The sequence below is a fragment of the Triticum aestivum genome, chromosome 3D, assembly GCF_018294505.1.
Source record: "Triticum aestivum cultivar Chinese Spring chromosome 3D, IWGSC CS RefSeq v2.1, whole genome shotgun sequence".
In the NCBI taxonomy this organism is placed as follows: domain Eukaryota; kingdom Viridiplantae; phylum Streptophyta; class Magnoliopsida; order Poales; family Poaceae; genus Triticum; species Triticum aestivum.
The window spans coordinates 459,532,872-459,555,599 of NC_057802.1; positions in this window are offsets into that span (position 1 = coordinate 459,532,872).

Genomic DNA, 22,728 nt, shown 5'->3' on the forward strand with positions numbered 1-22,728 from the left:
AGGTGCAAACGTGGGCTGCTTCACCACACACTGGATTATAGATCCACAAAAACAATCATACATATAGGGAGTATTAAGTAATGTGCATGGTATGAATAAGGAATTTGCTTTTACAAGTAAAACTTAGAACTTACGGTTCTTACGAACATGCATTTTGGTAGAAACAACAAACTAAACAACAGTAAATGATAGGGAGTATGAGCAAATTAAATAGCAGTTGAGGATAAAGGCTTTAGAAGGACTGACTTACATTAACAGTTAACACCGGCTTTATAATGCCCTTCTCCATGTCAAGGGAAGGATAACTCAAGAATTTCAACACAGAATCTTCTTCATAAGCATTGCCTGTACTCTACATTTTGTAGAGAGTAATTATAGATATGATAATACTGGAAGGGATAGAGGATAATGAAGATAAGATGCAGATTGATGCTACATAATCAACTACCAATCCCTGGAAGTACAAGCGTTACAGGACAAAATGTACTGACAAGAGCAATGGGATACACTTCTGCACTGGCATTGTCTGTGTATTCTACTTGTTGGTAAGATTAAATATAGATCTGATCTTTTTTAGTAAATTGTGGGCGAGGGAGATAAGATGCAGAATGCTACAAAATGAACCAATCCCTCTTCCCATAATACAAGAGTGTTTTGAACACTGGTGTACTGTACAAAACGTTCTTATATTATGGGACGGAGGGAGTAGTTGTTAATGTAAGTATAGTGATAGACCACGTTGAGTCCTTACAAGAGGACTGCAGAGCTAAACCTCTTCAAAAGCATTGGGTTGATTCTAAATTTATGTAAGAGTCCATACAGATCTTATAATGTCCACCAAATGGATGATTACGAGGCTAACATGTGCAGTGATGCTACATAATCAAACAGCTAAGAAAGTAAGTATGGTCATACATGGCAAGAGGTACTCACAAGAGCAATGCAGTGTGCAGTATAGTTGCGAGATTCTGTGGTCCCTTGAGAACGAATGTTCTTCTGCTAACAGTTTTCGTACAAGTGAGACATTAAGGCAAATGCAGAAATGTAGTTCAAATTGTGATGTGATATCATAGACAGTACCTTACGCTGCAGCCGAGACCAAAGTGTAACAAGATTATTCCAGTCACCGTCGGATAAATGTAGCACCGGAGACTTTACAGAAATTTCGTTCAGAGGCTTGCCATCGAAGTGCGCTTGCCTCAGGTAGGAACGATACTTCATCAACGAGTGCTTGAAAAGCGCAACCAACCCTTGCTCGTCATCACAATCTAGTTTGCTCCTCGCCTATTTAAAAGAATGAAATCTTGTGTCTTCTGTCAGTAGAAACATATGCAGTAATGACCATGAATAACATTAGTACATTACTTACGCGTAAGTTGCGGAGGAAGACTAGAAATTGTTCTGTGTCTGCGGTATAATCTTTCCATGAAGGAAAGATGCGCACAAAGTTCCTGACAACAACATAAGCTTCGTCTTCTAAACTGGGAAGAAATGGAACAGGGGTCCTATTTGCTGCAATTGGGGCTCTCTCTGGTTTGAAAAGGGATTTGGCAACTGGATTTGGTGTACTCTTTGCTGGAATGGGGGTTTTGCGTCATACAGCTGGTGCTATGTCAACTGGCATAATCATACTGTTTGCTGCAGTTGGGGTCTGCTGAGTTGGGGCATCAGAAATGACCAGTGTAGTAGGGCTAGAGTCTGCTAGAGTTGGGGTATTTTGTGGGTCAGGTGATATTGCAACTACACCTAATGGGCTATTTGATTTATCAGGTGCCACTACCTTTTCCAAATACTTTGCTTGTGCTCCTCCATGATCAGCAATCGCCCTCTTCCTTTTGAATGTCTGATACACAAGAACAACATTTGAATGGATAAATATGGTATGATGACAGATGGAATATGTACTGAAAATGGATAGGCAGGGCGTATTCACATACACGATGTGTAAACTAAGCTAATGGCAGTTCAACAAAGTAGAAGCAATGCAAAGCATCTGTTGCAAGATATGTGCGAGCAATGTAACCTTGGAAAGTTAGAGCAAGTACCTTGATGGGTGAATAAGATAGGGCATCTTCCTCTGACTCCTCCACTAGGGAGCTACATTGACTTAGGTCTCCCTCTAGCTCAGAATCACTTTTAGGATCATATTCTGAGCATGAATCTGTAGGTGGAGAGCGTTTGCATTGCATTGCATCCAGACTTGATTTCAGTCCCTTAATGCCAAGTTTGACAGCCATGGCATTGTTCTGCTTTATTCTTTTCATGCGCGCAAGCTCATAATCATTATGATGCTGTTCAGAATCTGAGATTCACGAAAACATAAAAAGTAGTCAGATTATCTATGGAATGCATTGCGGATTCAACTCGGAGAGTGTCTCCCTATAAACCCCTGCATATGCAAAGTTCACCTCCCCAACCGTGCTGACCAGACCACACACAGAAATACAAACCCCTTATGTCTCTATAACAGGTACACATTTCAAAACTGAAGTAGGAACATTAGAATCATATGAAATTCGTATTTGAACAAATAAACTAAGCAATTATGAGTGGCGTAATGTTTAGCTTCAAGGGTGGAGTGTTGGTAGTGCGACACAAAGCAAGTAGGCAGATTGTATTCCATGTAAAAGATCGAAACCTATTTAAAAGCTGGAAATGACACTTTCTTTCTATACAATGCAGTGTTCGTTACCCACACATGATGGAAGAAATCACATAGAGAAATACTATTCACTCATGTCTACGGTTCCAGTATTTAGAAACAGGGTGGTCCACCCTAAAAGAATATTGACAACAAATATGACAAGGCAAGCATAGATGTAGTGAATCAATCATTTACTTGTGAGCTTACTAGGACAAGTATGCAAAATTGTAACTGCAGTAAGAGACCGTCCAAAATCTGAATGAAGAAGTTTGTCTAGCACTTATTGTTTACAACTAATCGACGTGAATAATTGGATATTATATCGAATGAGTAAGAAAGACAAGTAAAATTTTCAACAAACCTGGCTTGCAGTAGTAATCTGGGTCAATGTCACTACGACCAACAATCCAAAATGACTAGTTTCTGTTCCGAGGGCCGGAATTTTGAAAACCCTGTGAACTTTAGAGGTACTAAAGATTACCAAAATACATCTGAACCATTAAGTGTAGGTAGCACTGAGCACACAACAAACCCTAATGAAAGTCCTGCCTAATGAGTAATGAATCAATTAGAAAATGGGTGATGAGGAGTGGCTGCTAAGTGTTGAGGACGTATCTCAGGATAAATCGGGTTGGCTTGGTGGGCGCTGCACGCCCGAGCCCTGAACGGACTGGGAAGGTAGGCACGGCGGCGCGCCCGGGCAGCGGTGACGCTATTTGGCGAGCGGCTCCTGGCCTCCTGTTAGTCCGGCGTCTCCTCCTAGAGTCATGCCGTCCGGGGACGACAAGTCGCCGGCGAGGCAGGCGGCTGGGGGCGAGTAGAGATCGGAAGCGCGCAGCAGAACAGAGGGGAATCGGGGCCTGGGACGACCCAAATCCCAGGGTGGGCCGGCCCACCGTGGGCACCCTGTAGAGATACACACCCGAGCGGCGAACATGCATTTTCGAAACTAATTTAGGAACATTTAGCTGACCAATTAAACAACTCTGTTTTAATAATATAAGATTCGTATTTGAACAACTAAGCTTGTTTAGCTTGATGGGTGGAGCAGTGTTATTATGACACGAAGCACGTATTCTGATCGTATAGTGATCATAAAAGGGGGAAACTCTAAGCATATTTTTTTAGCAAAAGAGGGTTTCCCCTCCGATTTCTATTAAAGAAACCACCACGGAACCAACATGATCAATTAAACCCTAAGCATGATCAATTAAACCGTATTATGGCTGTGCCATGGCAGATTTGAAGCTGCAAACCGGAGAAATGATATTTAGCATCCATTGTTTGCTTCGAACTAAGAACTAAATTCTAAGAGCTGAAAAGAAAGTAGAGTAACCAAGTTAAGATCTATTTTCTGGTTGAGATCAAAAAGTTGAGGAGATATGAAGTACCACCTCTCTTGCGGCGCCGTGTAGGCATCAGGGGTGCGATGGCTGTCAGTGGCGTTGAAGCAGATCTGCGACGGTAGACGGGTGCATCGGGGGATAAGTCCCGTTGCGGTGGAAGAGAAGGTCGTGTGAGCGGCCCCGACAAAGAGGACGACAACGCCGATGAAGCGAGAGGACGCGATGCAAGGCTATTGGTCCGTCGCCGTGGATGAGAAACGTCCATCTCTAGCAGTGGACGACGCGGTCTTGGTAGGCGCTCCGGCATGGTGGAGGACGGTGGCGATGGATGTGGTGGAGGACGGCGGCGATGGATGGGGTGGCGGACGGAGGCTGGTGTGGGGATGGGGTGTTCTAGCGCGGACGGTGTATGAATGGGAAAATGGAGGGAGAGGTACGGGGAACCATGTTTTTGGGACGCGCCTGTCTGAAATATGGGAAAGTTATGAACTTAGCCCCCGTTTAAAATTTGGACGTCTCGTCGGTTGGGGATAGGACGGTAATCTCGCATCTCGCCAATATTTGCCTAGAGCTATTTCAGGCGAGGAGAGGGTGGTTGGTGCCCATGGTTGGCGCTCACGGTGTATGAACGGGGCTGACAGGTAGGGCGGTTGTGTCACGTCTGAGTGAGGTTACAAACCTGCCCCTATTGAAAATATTTGCCTACATCGATTTCGGCCGAGTCGAGTTTGTTTTGCCGCCCACCATGTATGAATGGGGAATGGAGGGAGAAACAGAGGTCTTTCAGACAAGCTTGAATCAAATGAGTTTTGCCGCCCATGTTTGACGCCCACCGTGTCGGAATGGGCTAAGAGGCGGTCGTGTCACGTCTAATTGAAGTTACTAACCTACCCCTATTTAGAGCAGTGGAAATCGGGCCGATGGATTGTCCGTGTAATGGGTAGACAATAATTTCCATCTCCCAAACACTTGGCTTCGGGCAGCCGATGTGGGAGTGGACATTTTGCTGCTTCTTTCGAATTTTGGGACAATAAGCATCCACGTTTACCCTGGCAACTAAATTCGAATCCATTTTGTATTCCTATATGAATCTTTATAAATCATTCTACGTGTTTTTATATATCTTCAAAAGGACGACAAAGATGTATTCCATTGTCATATATGAATATGGTTTACAAATGCCGATACTCAAATTCAGAAACTAGAATCCAGTTTAAGGTGAATTCGAATATTTGGAACACTTCATGTCCAACTCAAATGTCACACGCAGCATAATGTGTACTCCCATTTAGATATGTACACAAGCGATGTATCAAGATTCAAATACCGAGTCAATCAACCAAGAATGTACAGAACTAACAGACATATAAACACTTATAGAGTATATGGATCAATAATATCAACTAACATACATAAGCCAGGCCGCTGTACTTTTTTTGGCTACAACAACATCCTTATTTTAGCCAGCATCTTGGCCCTTTCCGATGCGTGCCACTTATGGTCCATCTATACTACTACTATTGCTGAATGCACATTCAGCCCGATTGGCATATTTGTAGGTCTGGCACAGCAATCCAAATGAAATGTCTCCGAGTCTTATCAATTAATACAGACTTGTGCTCAAATAAAATTACAAACCAAAAAAAACAATTATTACATGATCTCTAAAACAAATGGTTCGATTGATTACATGAACAGACAACACAAAGGTTATTCAACTATGGAAAGAACATTTCACCTATGATTTACCAAGTAGGAATTTAATTTCCTTTTTTCCTTCAGGACCTTAACAATCTGGTCAGTCTCAGCTAGCTTCGTTTTGAAATCCACCAAATATTTAATGGTTGTCTTGAGTACTGCTTGTGATTGTGTTGTTTGCTTCCTCAACATGTCAACTTCATCTCTAAGTGCAGAAGCAGAATCTCTTTCTACCACTAGTTTAGCCTCTAGAGCATCAGCAGTTGGCAATTCATAATGCACGATTGGGCCGGTGCCACTGCTATGGGATGATGCAACGTCCATGGGGACCTCGCTCTTTGATCTTGGGCTAACCTGTTTTGCCATTAAAGTTCCGATTGGATTCAGAAAAGTTGAAGTTAGCAAAACATCTCAACTGGGAGTTATAACAGCAAACCAGTTAAAGAAACAAGGAATTAAAGAGTTTCAATTGGATGCTGAAAAGTAGTTATTAACATCATTGTAACCCGCTGTTGCAGCAGCAAAGCAGTTAAACAAACAAGTAGATATTTAAGTTAAGGCAAACAGGTAATTCTTAACAGTAAGTATCAAACATATAGATAGGCGCAGTCTACAATATGATTAACAGGCTGTGCCATTATGTAATCAGTAGCAAACTAAATTAAGCCAAGCAACGTAATTGAACAATTTTGCAGTAAGTGGCTAACTAAAATTCCGAGAAGCAGGTAACTGAACTTACGCTAGTTCTTTGTACAGGCACACTGCAACTTCTTTTTCGCTTACAAGGTTGTACGAAGGAGTCCATGACATCAATTGCTTGGATACGCAGTCCCAATACTTCTTTCTTCCCACACTGCATGGGTAAGTCGAATGGTTAATCTGGTAAGATGGTGCATCCTTGATATGTTATATGAGGACGTGTAGTCAGACTAGTTGTAGCCAAACACATCACACTGGCTTTTACTGTATATTTCATGCGATTACTTTTGGCATATCGAGATCTAAGCAATCTACAATAGGATGAAAAGACTGGCATCCTTCACATTATTGGCGAACTCAGTTCATAGAAACAAGCAATTCAACCATTCTGTGGGTAAATCAAAAGCGCCACTGGAATATTTTTCACTATCCAATCATACACGCAAAAAGGGGCGACGCCACCATAGGGGCTGGTATGGGCGGCCACCTCAGGTGGCTGGAAAGTGTGCGCCTAGTTTGAGTCGTCCAGGTTGGCCCACGCTAGTTTTGTTCGTCCCAACGCACGAGCAGGCAATGTAAAAAATGAAGAAAAATGTTTCAATTTGGATGGGCCAATAACATAAGTGCAAGGCAGGCCCTATAGCAGGCTCGCGGCCCAAACGAGCGCCTCCCATATCGATCGACAGCAGGAAAAATCCCAATTCATTCGCTCCAGCCTCCAGTCTGGTTTGCTCCTAACCTAGCTACCGCTGGACAGACCGACACAACACTTCCTCGCACCCTCGTTGGAGGGCGGTCACCGGGCTTCAAGCGAATGGAAGGACAAGATGATGAAGATCCAACCCTGGGTGTAGCCTACGTGGGAGGCAGCGGCGGCAGCACGGGTATGGCATCGAGCTTGCGCAAACGGACAGTCGCAGCTTGCAAGAGTAGCATGCGCAACGAGCACGTACATCACATCCCTGATTATATCTAATTCAACTCTTCAATTTCTGGCCAATAGTTAAACCTGACGGTGTTGTAAAACTGCTTGTATGTAGGGAATCTATGAGAAAATGAAACCAATTTCTACTTATTTTATAACTCCCCCAATCAATACTGAACTGACTGAATCTGATGTATCTAATCAAGTTTCCGGTGCAAACATACAAGCTCATGTTGTTCTTGAGCCTGAAGTGTCTAATGAACAGACTGCTAATGAAGGATTTGATGCAAACATTTTACATGCTCCTGGTGATGAACATATAGTGTCTAATGAGGGATCTAATGCAAGCATTTTGCAAGCTCATTGAAGGATTTAGTGTCTAATGATGATCTACTATGTTGAGAGAGACAGAGATTTGCAGGCATTGATGACAAGCAAATTATCATTTTCATAGCTTGAGGAAACGTCGAGGCCATCTACCAGAAAGTCCCCGTATCATGACAACATAGCATAAATACTTTTCTAATCTGTTGTTTGAAACTATTGGCATACTTGTGCAGGATAGATATATTGATATGCAGTTTGCGCACTGGTTATACGTGCAGTTACACTTCGATATTTTCAGCCAGAGAACGAATAATTCAAGCAGGTACATACCATGTTTGTAGTCCTTGTACACCATGTTGCATTTTGTGTTTTTTGGTGCTCGCATCATTTAGTGTTTATAATCTGAACTACTTTGGATCATTAGCTGGTTTTCAAAGTGCATGTAGCTTCACATTTATGAAGTTATGTTGATTTCCGGAGTGCAAGTGCCTTCATATTTTTTGAGTTAAATGTTCGCCCCTGGTAACTTGAATTTGTGGATCAGCCACTGCACACAAATCATACACGAATGCCAGTACGAATTAAATGAAATGCAGGGACTTACGCTAGCTCGTTGTACAGGCTCACTGCAGCTCTGCTTGCGCTTGGGATGTTTCATGTACAAGTCCATGTTACCACTTGCTTGGATGTGTAGGCCTTGTGCTCCTTGCATCCCCCTCTGCATTTTTGACACGGCGAATGGTTGATCAAATAAGAGGAATCGACCTTGATGTTGTACCGCAGGACAGATACTTACAAGGTTATACGGGTGTGCAGGATGTGTACCAGATCCCGTAGCGCTGTCATGCTTCGCTAAAAAATGGATTTGCTTGTTTCAGATGATATCTCCAGAAGAAATAAGAGTTAAAGTCAGAGTTGCATAGGCGTGTAAGCTAAGAGAGCAGTGAAAGGATATCCAAACATCGTCGGAACAGTGCACAAGGGAGTGATGTGTGGATACCTACTTCGGGCCGGCGTTTGGGCATGCTCGCCTAGCTAGAGTGCGGGTCACTTCAGAGCCGTTGAGGGTGATGCGCTGGCGTTGGCTGGCCGCGCACGGATGCAGATCTTGAGTGGCTGTGGAGTGCTACGATGCGGTGGACGAGACCGTTGGTGAAGCCCCAACGGCCTCGGGGGGCGGAGGTGCGACGATGTGCTCGGTGAAGTAGCCCCGATGAGCTGGGAGACGGCGTCAGTGAAGCGCACCTGATGCGGTGGAACTCGGTGTCTGTGAGGCACGTCGGTTGCGGCGGCCGACGTTGTCGGTGGACCACCCGGTGCGGTGGACGAGGGCGTAGATGAGGTAGCTCCGGTGCGGTGGTGAAGCGCGACCGTCGTCTTCGTCGTCGTCGTCCGGCACAGAGGTGGGGAACGGTGGGGAAAGAGATGAGACGAGGGGCGATTCGAGGGTTGGCGGCGAATTAGGGATTTGAGCAATCTGGGCGCGGAAGGGGACGGTGGAGAAGAGAGATTTTGCAGGGCTGGAATTGGGGCCGCCAGATATTTCAATCCGAAACGTGGAAGCGCGAACTTATATTGTCGTCGTCCTTTTTTTGGGGGGGAGGGGGGTGGGTGGCTGGGTGCTATGCGTCCGTCCGACACACGCGACCACCCCGACAGGACTATGCTTCGGTGCCTTAAGGCACCAAAGCAGCGTCCACCCCGACACGACCCTGGTCTGCCTGGTGCGCCTACATTTGGGAATGCAAACGAATCTTCTTTCATTTGCAAACGAATCTATATGTATTACCAAGCCCGTGTTTTCCTTGCAATAATTAGTCATTCCAAACGAGATACTCCATCCGTTCACTTTTGTAAGTCGTTTCAGACAACTTAAAATGATCTGTTTTGCACATTGTCTGAAATGTCTTCAAGGTCTTATAAAAGTGAAAAGAGGGAGTACTATAAATTAATTAATGAGGAGTTATTTGAAAAAAAAATCAAAACGGTACCCACGCTAACGTGGATTAGAGTGTGTATCACATAATTAGTTATTTGAATTAGAGTGTGTGTCACGTAGTTAGTTATTTGAATTAGAGTGTGTGTCACGTAGCGATCTCCAATTCTAACGTGGATTTCGCATTTCACTGTATCTACGCTACTTTTTTAATACAAATTCATATGTATATGATAAACACCATGGTAGTGAGAAAACTTTTGGATGGATTCAAACATATGACCTACAAAATAGCACAACAAACTGAGTCAATGTCAACTTTTTGAAACTTAGTATGGCACAAATTCGAAATAATTACCCGTATGCCTGGTCCTCGGTTCAAATCTTACAATGTACACCGAATTGAAACATCGATATTAAGTCTCGTACTATGTACATTCAAATGTTGTTTTTAGCCCCCCCGCACAAACGCTACATACTTCCTGTATCGGTCAATCTTCCTCTCCTAACCACCTTAGGAAGCTATCGGTTTCCAACACACGTTCATTCTTTCTCTCCATGTTTCGATCTCTAAGTCTCTCAACTACACAACCCCTTTTTCCACTCTGTTGCCAAATGTATTTACCTCACACACCCGCCATTGCACCCCATGCCGAGCTCTCTCTCTCCCCCTCTCCCTCTCACCCTCTCGCGCTAAATACATGCACTGCCTATCTAGTCCCCCCAACCTCTCGTGCGCACGCACGCACGTTGTATATCTAGGTCACTCCCTCGAGACTGTCTCACTCTTTCTTCCGCACGGCGGGCCACACTCGCTCAATCTCGCTCTCTTTATCTAAGTCTCGTTTAACCTCGTTTTCTTTCACACACAAATGATATATCTCCCTATTCGGGCCTCGATCAACACACTCTATACTCTCTCACGCAGATTGTCTATCTAGGTCAGTCCATCCAAGCCGCCGCCACTCTTTCGACCTCATGGTGGGCCACGCTCACTCAATCTCTCTCTCTCTCTCTCTCTCTCTCCGTATGTCTCGATTGACCTCGCTCTTTCTCGGACAAAAACGATATATCACCATGTTTGAGCCCAATTCGACCTATTCACATTGTATACTCTCTCACGCACATCATCTATCTAGGTCACTCTCTCCAACTCGTCTCACTCTTTCGATCGCACGGCGACCCTATGTGATCGGTTGACCTTGCTTCCTCCCACGCACAAAATATATCTACACGTCTGTGACTGGATCATCTCTCAAGCTCTATCTTACAGCCCTCACCCTTGCCAAAAAGCTCAATCGGACAATATCTCTCCAGAGCATATATATTTGTTCAATGAATGTCGGACCACACTCACTTTGTCTCTCTATCTATATGTCTCTCGATTGACCTCGCTTTCTCACACCGTATCTTCCACGCGTTGAAGCTACTACCTCTCCATCCCTCGCAAAGCCGGAGCTATTTACATTGCGAGGGGCACTCCAACCTTGGATTAATTTGTGTAGGCATTTATTCCGGTCGGTTTAGATTATATTTTCATAGCATTCGGCCCACAACTACTCCAAACACCGTTGCAACCCACACAACTCCCCTAGTTGATTTCCCTCTGGCTCGGTCATCGCTCTCTCGCACGTCCTTTCTCGCCTTCAACGTCGCACCATGGTATTATTGAAAAAACTATGTTGTTCTCTTTAATTATTATAAATAAGCTACAAAACTACACACCGATAGTCCACTTGGAATGGAACAAATTTCGACCCACAAATTAAAGTGCTACAAACTACACACCGAGGGGCCCACATGTCATGAAACAAATTTGGACCCATATACAAATTAAAAAATAAAGGACGAGGATCGAACATGCGACCGGGCCTTCAAGCCGCACGTCAATAGGCAACATACGTAGAATAGCAATGTTTGTTGTACCCCCTTTGTTCACATAATGTTTTTATATTACCACAGCCTAATTAATGGATAACATGTAATATTATTTTTAGTACTATTCGCCTTCACTTACTGGTGGGTTCCATGTGTGCTCTCTCTCTCCTCCCCTTCTGCGTTTAGACGCACGGGCAAACAGGAAGAACTCGCGGGCGATGTTGTCGTTGACCATATCTAGACGCGTTCACAAGTCACGGCACCAGTTTCACGTACTAGCAGCACTAGTCAGTGTGTATGTGCAATGCACGTTAATTTGGAAGTATATTAAGTGCATGCGGATATTAACTACTAGGATATTATTTGCGTGTTGTCATGTGATTAGCACTATTTTTGGCATGAAATTAACTGCACGCTAAACGTGTTGAGCGCTCGACATTGAAGCAGTCTAGGTCGTTGGATGACAAGGAATACATGTGGCTTGATGACATTTTATATTTAATTTGATACGGCTCTAGCAGAACATTCAATCGATCAAACCATACATTTCGTTCAGTCTGACTCTGACTTTAAATTATACGATGATCGATATAAAATAAACGGAAATGATAAACGTTCGGATTTTAAGCATGGCAATCCGAACGTTTTTCATGGCAAATTTAGATTACGCGGCGGCGGCGGGGGCGTCTCGCGGTGGGAAGCGGCTCCTCTACCGTGCTCTGTGTGTCGTCGGGCCACTGACCGATGGCGATGGCGGCGTCTTGCGCCGTTGTTGGCATACTTCTGGATGTTGGACTAGCTTCAAGGAAGGCCAAAATGTTCTGGACTTCGGAGTGAGTCAACTAGTGGGAGGAGGCGACTGGCGTTGGTGCAAGGAAGCAGTCGATGGCGGCCATCCATGCCGCTGAGGGGGGCACTGGCACCCGCGCAGGGACAGGCGCTGTCAACGGCGCGGCGGAGACATTCGTGTGCACGGGCACCGGCACGGGCGCACAGTCAGTGCACGCGCAGGCGCATGCGCTGGCAGGTGCACGGGCACCGGCACGGGCGTGCGCGTCAGTGCACGCGCAGGCGCATGCGCTGGCAGGTGCACGGGCGCGTGAAAGTCGGCGGGGACCTCGTGGAACCCCATGGGATCAAGCTCGATGACAATGTGCGGCTCCCAGCCCATCAATGCCACGGGGATGGGCGCTGGCGCAGTCGGGGCGACGGGAGCCGGAACGGGAGCGGGGACAGGCGCGGCGTCTTCCCGCAAGGCCAGTTCAAGCTCGTCCCAAAGCGCCTTATGTTCTTGAGACTCCGGCTGGGTGTCTTCCTCAGGAAACTGGAACACTAAGGGCAGACCATCGTGATGCGGCATGGCGTACGTTTAGGTCAGGCTAGTTGGAGGTAGACGACAGGAGAATCGGAGAGGAAGAGAGAGGATTGTAGCGATACCGGGTAGTGCGGGGTTGATTTTAAACTGCGGCGCCGGCGACATTAAAAGTGGGAGCAGTTGGGACGACGGTGGGCGGCGGAGCCTGGTCAAAGGGCTCGCCTCCCGGTGAGCCTGCACAGCGGTCTGCTCGCACGCCTCCCTGACAGCCGGCGCAGCGGTCTGCTCGCACGCCTCCCGTCGACTCACACGCTTGCTCGGACGGCACCTGCCGATGAGAAGCGGGGACTCGTGGCGGCACGTAAACGCCCACGGTTTCAATAGTGAAAGCGTTCGCCTTAACGTGACAGGTCTTTGTTCCAAAATACCTTGGCTCTTCATTTGTGCAACTTGTCATAAGCAGCTTGTCTCAAATTGAAGAAAAAACTTACGAAGTAATATTTGTGCCATATCACGTGACCATGCTTAGTTTCAAGAATTTATGCTCACTTTTGGATTTTCTGAAATTTAAGATCCAGGATTCGAAACAATATCATAACCTGCATCATGCAATAAATTTTCAAGCCGTACATCTGTCCTGTTGTATTTCTTAAGAAAGGATTTGGTCAAACATTTTGCTTAGTTAGACTTCAGACAAGTTATATATGCAGAGTAAAAGGATAATCCCTCCGTACCAGTGCATTGCCTGATATATTAACTCAAGTACTAGGCACGAACAAACGGGCTCAATTCTGTGCTCATCCTGGTGTAGTAGTAGTAGTACTAGGCAATGCAGTTGACGGGTGACCTTGACGAGCGGCGACCGAGGGAATTGAACCGTGCTCGGCACGGTAGGTAACGTTGTCTAGTTACTAAAGCATCCCTCCGTTGTTCATCGGTAGTCATTATGGACCGGGGACATGAGGGGAATTTCCTAGGGCTGGAATTCTGGCCGCCAGATATTTCGACTTGAAACGCTGAGGCTCGACTGGTTGGGGTTGCCTAATGTGCGTACCACGCACGCCACCGAAGGACACGAGCCCGGTTTTTTTTAGGATCAACACGAGCCAAGGTCTGGCTGGTACGCCGTTGGGTCCTACCATTCGAGAATACGAAAGGAACCTTTTAAATTGCCGAACGAATCTATGTGTATTACAATACCCGTATTTTCCTTGCAAATACTAATCTCAACGTGGTAATTGATTTATGACGAGTTGTTGAATTAGAGTGAGTTTGTGATATAGTGATCTCAACGTGGATTTCACATTTCATGGTATCCCTAGTAAGTTTTCCAATGCAAATTCAAATTTAAAAGATGAACAATATGGAGGTGAGAAAACTTTGTATGTATCAAGCATATGACCACACACACACACACAGAGACACACACGCACGAACACAACAACAATCCAATAAGTATAGTGCATCTATTTTTCCAAACCATGCATGTATGACACGAATTCAAAAATACTCCTTCTATTCCTAAATATTAGTCTTTTAGAGAGTTCAACAAGTGACTACATACGGAGCAAAATGAGTGAATCTAGACTCTAAAATATGTCTATATACATCCGTATGTGCCAGTCCATTTGAAGCCTCTAAAAAGACTAATATTTAGGAACGAAGGGAGTAAAATGTAAGACATCCATGGTCCTCAGTTCAATATTTAAAATGAACATGAAACTGAAACATGAATATTAAGTCTAGTACTACAGTACATGCAAATGTTGTGTTTAGGCGGAGCTATGATTGTCGGGGGTCAACCCCTCGACCTTAGATAAAATTGTGGAGCTCTGTTTAGGGTTGTTTAGATTATATTTGTCCCCACCCTCCCAACCACCGATTGGTTGTGCACCCCCACCCCTCCTCCCCGGGAGAATATCATGTGCCCCCATACCTTAGATGCTATATGCCGATACGAGTTGCTTGGAGCTTGTAGATCTGAGATATAGCAGCTCACATGATGTGTCTTAATATTTTTGCAGGAAACCTTGATGAGTTTGAGAATTGCACACAATTTGTACAAAAACTACTTAGATGCCCTTTGATCCCATATCCAACGACCTCGAAGCTCGTATCACCGTAGCATCTAAGATGAAGGAGGACATCATATTCTCCTGTATGTAAGAATATCATGTGCTACCACACCTTAGATGCTTTGGTGATACAAGCTCTTCGGAGGCGTTGGATTTGTGACCCAACACCTCCTCGGTGGTTCGAATGGTTTTTTGCAGAAAAGCCCCAAAAGAGTTCGGCCACTGCTTACAAGCACAAAGACTGCTCAGATGCCATTGGATCTCAGATCAAACGACCTCCAAGCTCGTATCACCGTAGCATCCAAGCTGCGATAGCACCTTATGTTTTCTCGCACGGGAGAGTATGAGGTGCTCCCGCACCGTAGATTCTATGGTGATACGAGTTCACTGAGATCTAACGGCCCACAGTAGGAGGTTTGAATGTTTTTGCAATATACGGCTGATAGAGTTTGGGAAATGCGCAGAAAGTACAAGTACTACGCATGTGCCATCTGATCACTGATCATACGACCTAGATGCTCATATCACCGTAGCGGGTAATTAAGCTACGGGGAGCACCTAATATGAGCACCGGGGAGCCGTTGGATCGAAGATGCAGCGGCACACACGAGGCCTGAATGTTTTATTTGCAAAAAAACCTTTGGAGAGTTTGGAAATTGCGCATAATTACAAAGACTACTCCCAAGCCATTGGATCTCACTTCCAACGGTGTAAAAACTCGTATCACCATAGTATCTAAGCTGCGGGGTGGATGTGATATTCTATGCCGCTGTCATTTTTGTTCGTAAACTTGCAAAATACGTGTAACTCGTGCCGTTACTTGTCTAACCGCGCAAAGTGTTTGTTCAAAAAAACCATCCTACACTGAAATATCGGAACAACACACGGGGGTCCCACTTGTCATTAATCAAATTTGGACCTAAAACTAACAAATCTGAAAGACGAGATTCGAACTGGCAACCTGGACTACAAAGCGTAAGTCGATAGCCTGAAAAAACGAACGGTTGTTGGCTTTGTCCCATAACTTGATTTTATACAGTACTTGCGTTGAGTAGAGTAGAGGGAGTGCCTCGTCAACACGTGCATGACCGTTGTCTCACTTACTGGTGGGTCCCAGGTCTGCGATCTCAATCTCTCTTCTCTCCATCGTCTAACCTTTGCACGGGCACACACGAAGAGCGGCGCTAGCTTGCCGTGGTGTTATTACAACTAAAAAAAGCTTGGAAAATAGAAGAATCGCCTAGAACAAGAGACGTTGTGGCTGGTCGAGACGGAGCTAACCACATCTATCCTCCGTGCCACGTTTGCATGATGAAGCTGTGTGGCTAGTGGGGTGTTTTCGACCGACTGGCTGGGTCCCGAGGTCGAACCATAGGTACTACGTCTGATACAGTATATTTTTACACGCACATTTTTCCTCCGTGCCGAGACGTGGCACACCCTACCGCGCGGTTTCGGGGTCCTCCCGGGTGGTGCACGCATATATTCTTCCTGACGTGGGACGCCCTACCGCGCGTTTTCTGGGTCCTCCTCGGTCGTAGCGCCGAAGCAAGTAAATGAGTCGTCAAATCACGAAAGACCACCTTTCCCGCCGAGTACATCAGTGAAGCACGGTGGCTAGCTAGTTGGGCTAGTTCGACCGATTAGCTAGGCCGCCGCCACATTTGTTTTTTCACCCCTTTTTTATCTACTTGCCGGCAGGTAAATTTAAATATCCACCGCGGCGTTGCTCTGGTGTTTGGGTGCGGCAGGATTTTTAATTTTTTGATTGACGGGAGCAGGCGCGGCAGGATTTTTAATTTTTTGATTGACGGGAGCAGGCGCGGCAGCAATTAGTCACGATGACTCCGCCTGTAAAAACCCACTGCTCCCTGATGTGAGAAGTCGTCGACTGGTGTTTTACCGTGGTGAAAACCAAAAGATTCCCCGCTCCCTCCGCCTTCCCGTAGATTGCATTGCCTTTCAGCCGTTTCGCCCCCTTTGCTTCCTCTCCCCATTGCTTCTACCTGGTGCCATGGCGGCGCAGCAGATCACGGAGTCCGAGGTGAGGCGCCTGACACAGGAGCTCCATGCCAAGGATGCGGAGCTCAGGGCCAAGGACGTGGAGCTCCGTGAGCTCAAGGAGGAGAGGAGTGCCATGCTCCTCCGTTATGTGCGGGAGTTCACGGAGCTTCAAAAGCGGCAGGCGTCCACCACAAAGATGCTCGAGGCGTCGGCGGCGTTGCTGCAGAAAGCGGGAGATACGATAGGCCGTCAGGGGAGCCGGCTGGAGCGCGAGCGGGCCGATCGTGACGAGGTCCAGGATCGCCTCAGCCACTTGGTGAACCAAGTTGCCACGCACGTGTTGCGGCTGCGCGATGCCTACCGTCGTGCCAGCGCGACGATGCCGGCCGTCGGGCTAAACCCGTTCGACCACCCGGTCGACTTCAACGAGCTGCGGCTTCCTGACCTGGTCTCCTTCTTCACCTATATCTCCGAGGAGCTGAGCCGTCTCCGCGCGATGGTGGGGGCTGAGCTGGACAAGGAGGGGTTGCGGGCTGCCGTCGCCGTTGCCGGGCGAATCCTTTCAGGGCTCCGTCACCGGAATCCATTCGTGCCATTGGACGCCGTCTTTGACGAGCTGGCTCCCGTCGACCGGGAGCGGGCTCTGCGGGCGGTTGCACCCTGCATCACCAACGTCGTGCGCCTCGAGAAGCAGAGGGACTTCGGTGGTGTTTAGGCGCCCTCTGCATGGGCATGTCCATGTCTCGGCGCAACATGACCGTTGGATCAAACTCAGACGGTGCAGATCAGTCACTGTAGCACAAAGCGTGTGGGTGTGTTTGGTTGCATTCTCATCTCAATATAGTTGTTTCCTCTTCGTGTATTTTTGTCAACCTACTAGTGTGGACTCATGCACCCTTCATGCACTCTGCCAAACACCCAAAAGTGGGTCGAGAAGGGAACTTTTGCTCCCATCCCGTGCACCCTTCATACACCCTGCCTAACACTATTCGTGCTTCATATGGTTCATGTTTCGTGGAGTACTGTAGCACCGTACTCTCCGTGCGCTGTGGACCTAGTTCTGTTAACATTGATCTCACCGTTCATTCTCGACCGGACAGTCGAAAAAGCGGTACTATGTTACATATAGGAGTAGTTGACATGCGCACAACATCATTTGTTATCGTCATATCTTACTACACTAGCAACAAGATTGTGTAGTACTGACGTATGAACCACTGCACATGCCTAGTAGTAGGAGCACTGTGTATGTTCAAGTGGCTGCCGTGTTTCGCACTCCTCCGTCGTAAGAGTGGAAACGCTTGCTGTAATCATTTTTTTCTTCAGAAAAACAGTGGACACGCTCTACCGTGCGGATCCTCCTCCAGCCATGCACTAAATTACTCACTTTCGCCGACGTGTGGGACAGCCAGCACCTGGGTCCACCAGCCATGCACTAAATTACTCCGTAGTAGAGTGACGGTAGACTACCCCGATCGAACCGCCGCAGTAATGCCCAATGAGCCGTCAAATCACAAAACCCCCTCCTTTCCAGCAGTAAGTTGGACGGACGAAGCAACCATCATTTCACTCTTCTCTCTCAGCTTCCTCTCTTGAAGAAAACCCCCACTCGCTTCGCTTCTCCCTCATCTCGTTCCTCCTTTCACTCTTCTCTCTCAGCTTCCTCTCTTGGATGGACGCCGGAGCACCGGCCGACGTGATGTCTATGGCTCTGGCCAAAACCGTCGAGGCTCATGGTACGAAGAAGCGCAAGCACCCCGCCGAGACTACCGCAGACAAGCTCAAAGCCATCGCCCTGTCCAAGCCCCCCTCTCCGGGATCCCTCATTAAGCAAGTCCAGGTAATGTCTCTTGTTGACGATCTTTTTCTCGATCTTGATCGTGTTTTTTCATCTAACACGCAGTACTAGTACTGGTAGTACAACTTTCTGGGTGATCTTGCATGTGATTTTAGTGTGCCAAATGACGGTTCTAAATTCCTCTTTTGACCAAAACATGCGAGAGGTTGACACTGATTTCTTATAGATTACTTTCAACTACTCCCTCTGTCCCAAATTTCTTGTCTTAGATTTGTCTAGATACGGATGTATCTAATACTAAAATGTGACTTGATACATCCGTATCTAGACAAATCTAAGACAAGAATTTTGGGACGGAGGGAGTACTTTATGAACATCAATGCTACCTTTTAAGAGGGTATATTTGCCTCAGTAACTTGTGTTATGGATATTGCATGTAATCCCTCTGCTCTCATGCCTTTGAAGACATGTTCTAGTGTCTTTGTTCACTCATTTCTGTGCGTATATGTAGTCATATATGGAGTATAATATCGAAAATCATCTTATATTTCTGAACGGAGGTAGTAATAAAATATGGTTTCTGTTTGAATTAGAACCAGGTCCGCGGTGGAGATGAAGTTCTCAAAGTCATGCCGTGTGAACTGGAAGACCTGATGATGAGTTCTACTGCTGAACTATCCAGCTGCTGTGTCCTTGTCGCCACGTGTCCTGAACTAGTGTTTTCCTGTAGCATTGTTGTCAGGCGTGTTCTCGAGGCTGTACTTGACCACAACAATTTCCTGGCTGTGCCTTCGATTACGAAGGGTGTGGTTCTTGTAAAGCTTCCCAACAAATCTGATGCGGCCTGTCTTCATCATCATGTTTATGAGTGGAAAGACCACTCTGTTAGGTTCTCCAAGGTTGACAAGATGGTGATGGTGCATGTAGACATCTCACACGAAGTCCATGGCCTAGTCAGTTATGCGGGGTTCATCCCGTAGGTCGGTGGCAAGAAATAGTCTGCAGAGTTTAGTTAGTGCAACTTTGCTTGTCTGTAGTAAGTACTATTGTTCAGTACTTGATTTGTGTTTGTGAACCCTGTATTGTTTATTAGTACTGCCGCTTTTGGTGTGTGAACGGTCTATGTAATGTCTATGTTAATGTCTGTCCACTCAATTCAGTCTGTATATTTTGAAGTATCCAGATCATATTTTTTGTGAGGACGGTTTATCAATTATGGTTACACTCCAATATCTGTATGCATTGCAGGGTTTATCGCACCCACCAGGATTTCCAGTCCCATGGATGTTCGGTCCATACGATTTGTCACGACCTTTGGACTGTCCTGCTTGTGGGAGTAGGCGGGGCCCCTGCATGCCACGCGTAGTTGGACGATCAATCTTCTGTTTAGTACTTCAACATAGTGATTTCCTGGTAAGGATTCACTCGTGTCACATCAAGTAAATCTTATTGATTTACTGTCTAAATCTTATTGATTTAATGTCATGTTTTCTTTCTTTTCCTGCAATTTTACGATGCAGGTTTTGCCATGTGACATTCATCACAGAATAAACCGTTTGGTTTGCTCTACGATGGCTATTTTTGCAGGTTTCACTTCTTATGTCGTGTCAGTAACGAAGGCACTGTCCATCACTTATATTACTGGAAAAAATTGGATCAGTCTGTTGTCTGAGTACAAGCTGAATCCCTATGATGAACTGCAGTTTGGTTTAACAAAAACGCCACAATTAGTCCTTCTCGCGTTTAAAAGAAATGAAGAAAAAAACTGGATCACGGTCACGGATCCTAGTCAAGTTAGAAAGCTGATCATAGCAGACCAGACACGATCGCCGCTGTCTCGCACAGATCGAGCACCGGCAGTTGCTCTAGCACTGACAGCGGCAGCAGCTCAGTCTGATCCAGCTGAGGATTGGGCACCGACCGCGTCAGCGGATCAGTCTGATCTACCGGAGGATCGGGCATCGACACCGGCACCTGCTCCGACACCGGCACCAGCTCTACAAGGAGCACCATCTCCGGCAGCAGCAGCGGCTTCGGCACCTGCACCAACACTTGCACTTGCATCTGCTCCGGCCCGTGCAGTTGCACCGGCAACAGACTGGGCTGCAGTTCGCACTTCATATACCAAAGTCCTTACAAAAACCGACATGTCCACCTTCTTGGTAAGCATTGGCCGCCCAAGTGCTTCGTTCTTTTTTCTTTCCATGTTGTTTCACATGATTCACTGTGTTGATCTAACTGTTTGGGTATGTCTTCTTGTTTGCAAACAGAGAATTCCTAGAGCAACGAGGGAGTCGTTCAACAATCCGGGCGACCGCGGCCAAGTTTCTCTTACCATGCGCAGCCTTGGTGTGAATGAACCTGCTCAATATACCGTAAGTACAAAGGATGGTCGCATGATGATTGATGCTAAAGGATGGTCAAGGTTCAAATCTAAATCATATCTTGCGGTAGGGGATGATGTCAAAATCGAACTTTCTCGGCAAGGAGAGCTGGTCCAAATCAACTTTGAAATTCTTCAGTAGCAGCACGCAACTGCCGAACTGATCTATCCTCCGAGAGATTTTGATGTAATAATCTGGCATGGTGAAACAAGTGTCCTGTGTGTATAAGTAGTACGACAGTATTATTTATCACATGGTATATCGTTGATAGAATTGCAACTCTGATTGCTGGTTAGGAACTGTCGTTCGATTTCATTCCAACAGCTGCCGTGCTTTATTCAATTTTGTGTATTCGCCTTGCGACAGCATCTAAAACCAGCGCCGTACCGATCGCTTGCAATATGAAAAGCGCTGAGGTAGAACACATGGGCCCCCAAACATGCAGGGTCGGCCTGCGGCCCAAAGTCCAGAACCGTGAGCCTATCTGAGTATTATATTCTCAGCTGAACCCCCATAAAAAAGCTGAACCCCCATAATGCCCGTGCGTTGCAGAGGGAGTATATTTCTCGGCAAGGTGAGCCTGTGATATAAAAGATTTGTATATTTCTTTACAGAGGGAGTATCTCTCTGTCAAAAAATATATTTATGTGTAACTAGTTACTCCTGTCTTTCTACTTCCTTTCGCTGATATGTGGGGCAACCGGCAACGGGGTCCACGTGCCATATGCACAAATTAGAGTGCACAACTTCACGGTAGACACACCCCGGTCGTAGCGCCGCAGTAATGCCCAATGAGCCGTCAAATCACAACCCCCCTTTCCAGCTTTAGCAGTAAGCTGGACGGACGAAGCGGCAATATTTCACTGGGCCTGAATCCCCTTCTCCCTCGTCTGCTTGTTCAGAGAAAACCCCCTCTCGGCGATTGCATAGGGTTTTCTCATGGAGAACCAGGTACGAATTCTTCATCCATCCCCGATAAATCCAAGTCCCTTGGTCGCAGGTAATCCTAGGATGGCAGCCGCCGCCGTTGATGCATTTTTCTTCCTACTGAATCTAGTGTGTTTCATTTGCAGTGCCCAAAGTGCGAGTACCCTACAGGTTTCTGCGCCCTCGGCGAGACGCCACACTTGTTCCTTCTCATCCTAACACAGCATTTTGAAACGCGCACAGTATGTTCCTAGAATCCTCTTTTCTATCCGGGAGGGTGGGGTTTTTTTGAACATGCTGTGTTCTCATATTATTTTTCCTGCAGTGTATTATTTGCTCTGCCAGAACACATGTACTCAAGATGCTCGGCCTTGCCATAACTGAATACACTAGTTTAATGGTCACAGTGAAGACAAGCCATGGATATAAGTTCCGAGTTGGGTTCATGAACCAAGAAGATCGCTGCTTTTTTTATGGCCGAACTTGGATAAACTTTCTCAAGTGTTACGGACTGAAAGTTGGCGCACGAATGTTGATGGAAATAGCAGAACCTGGTCTCATCTTCACTGCGATCTTCCACCCCGACGTCGTTCCAATTGTTCATCCATGTTAGTTTTGTATCTGGTTCTTGCTTGTTGCCTCGATTACTTCTTAATCCACCTATTCTGTCTAACTAATCACAATTTAACTTTAGAAGTAGCAACGAATCTCTCACGAAGATGCTACTTCTAACTAATATTTTCTTATAATTGGTGGCACGTGTAGGTTTTTT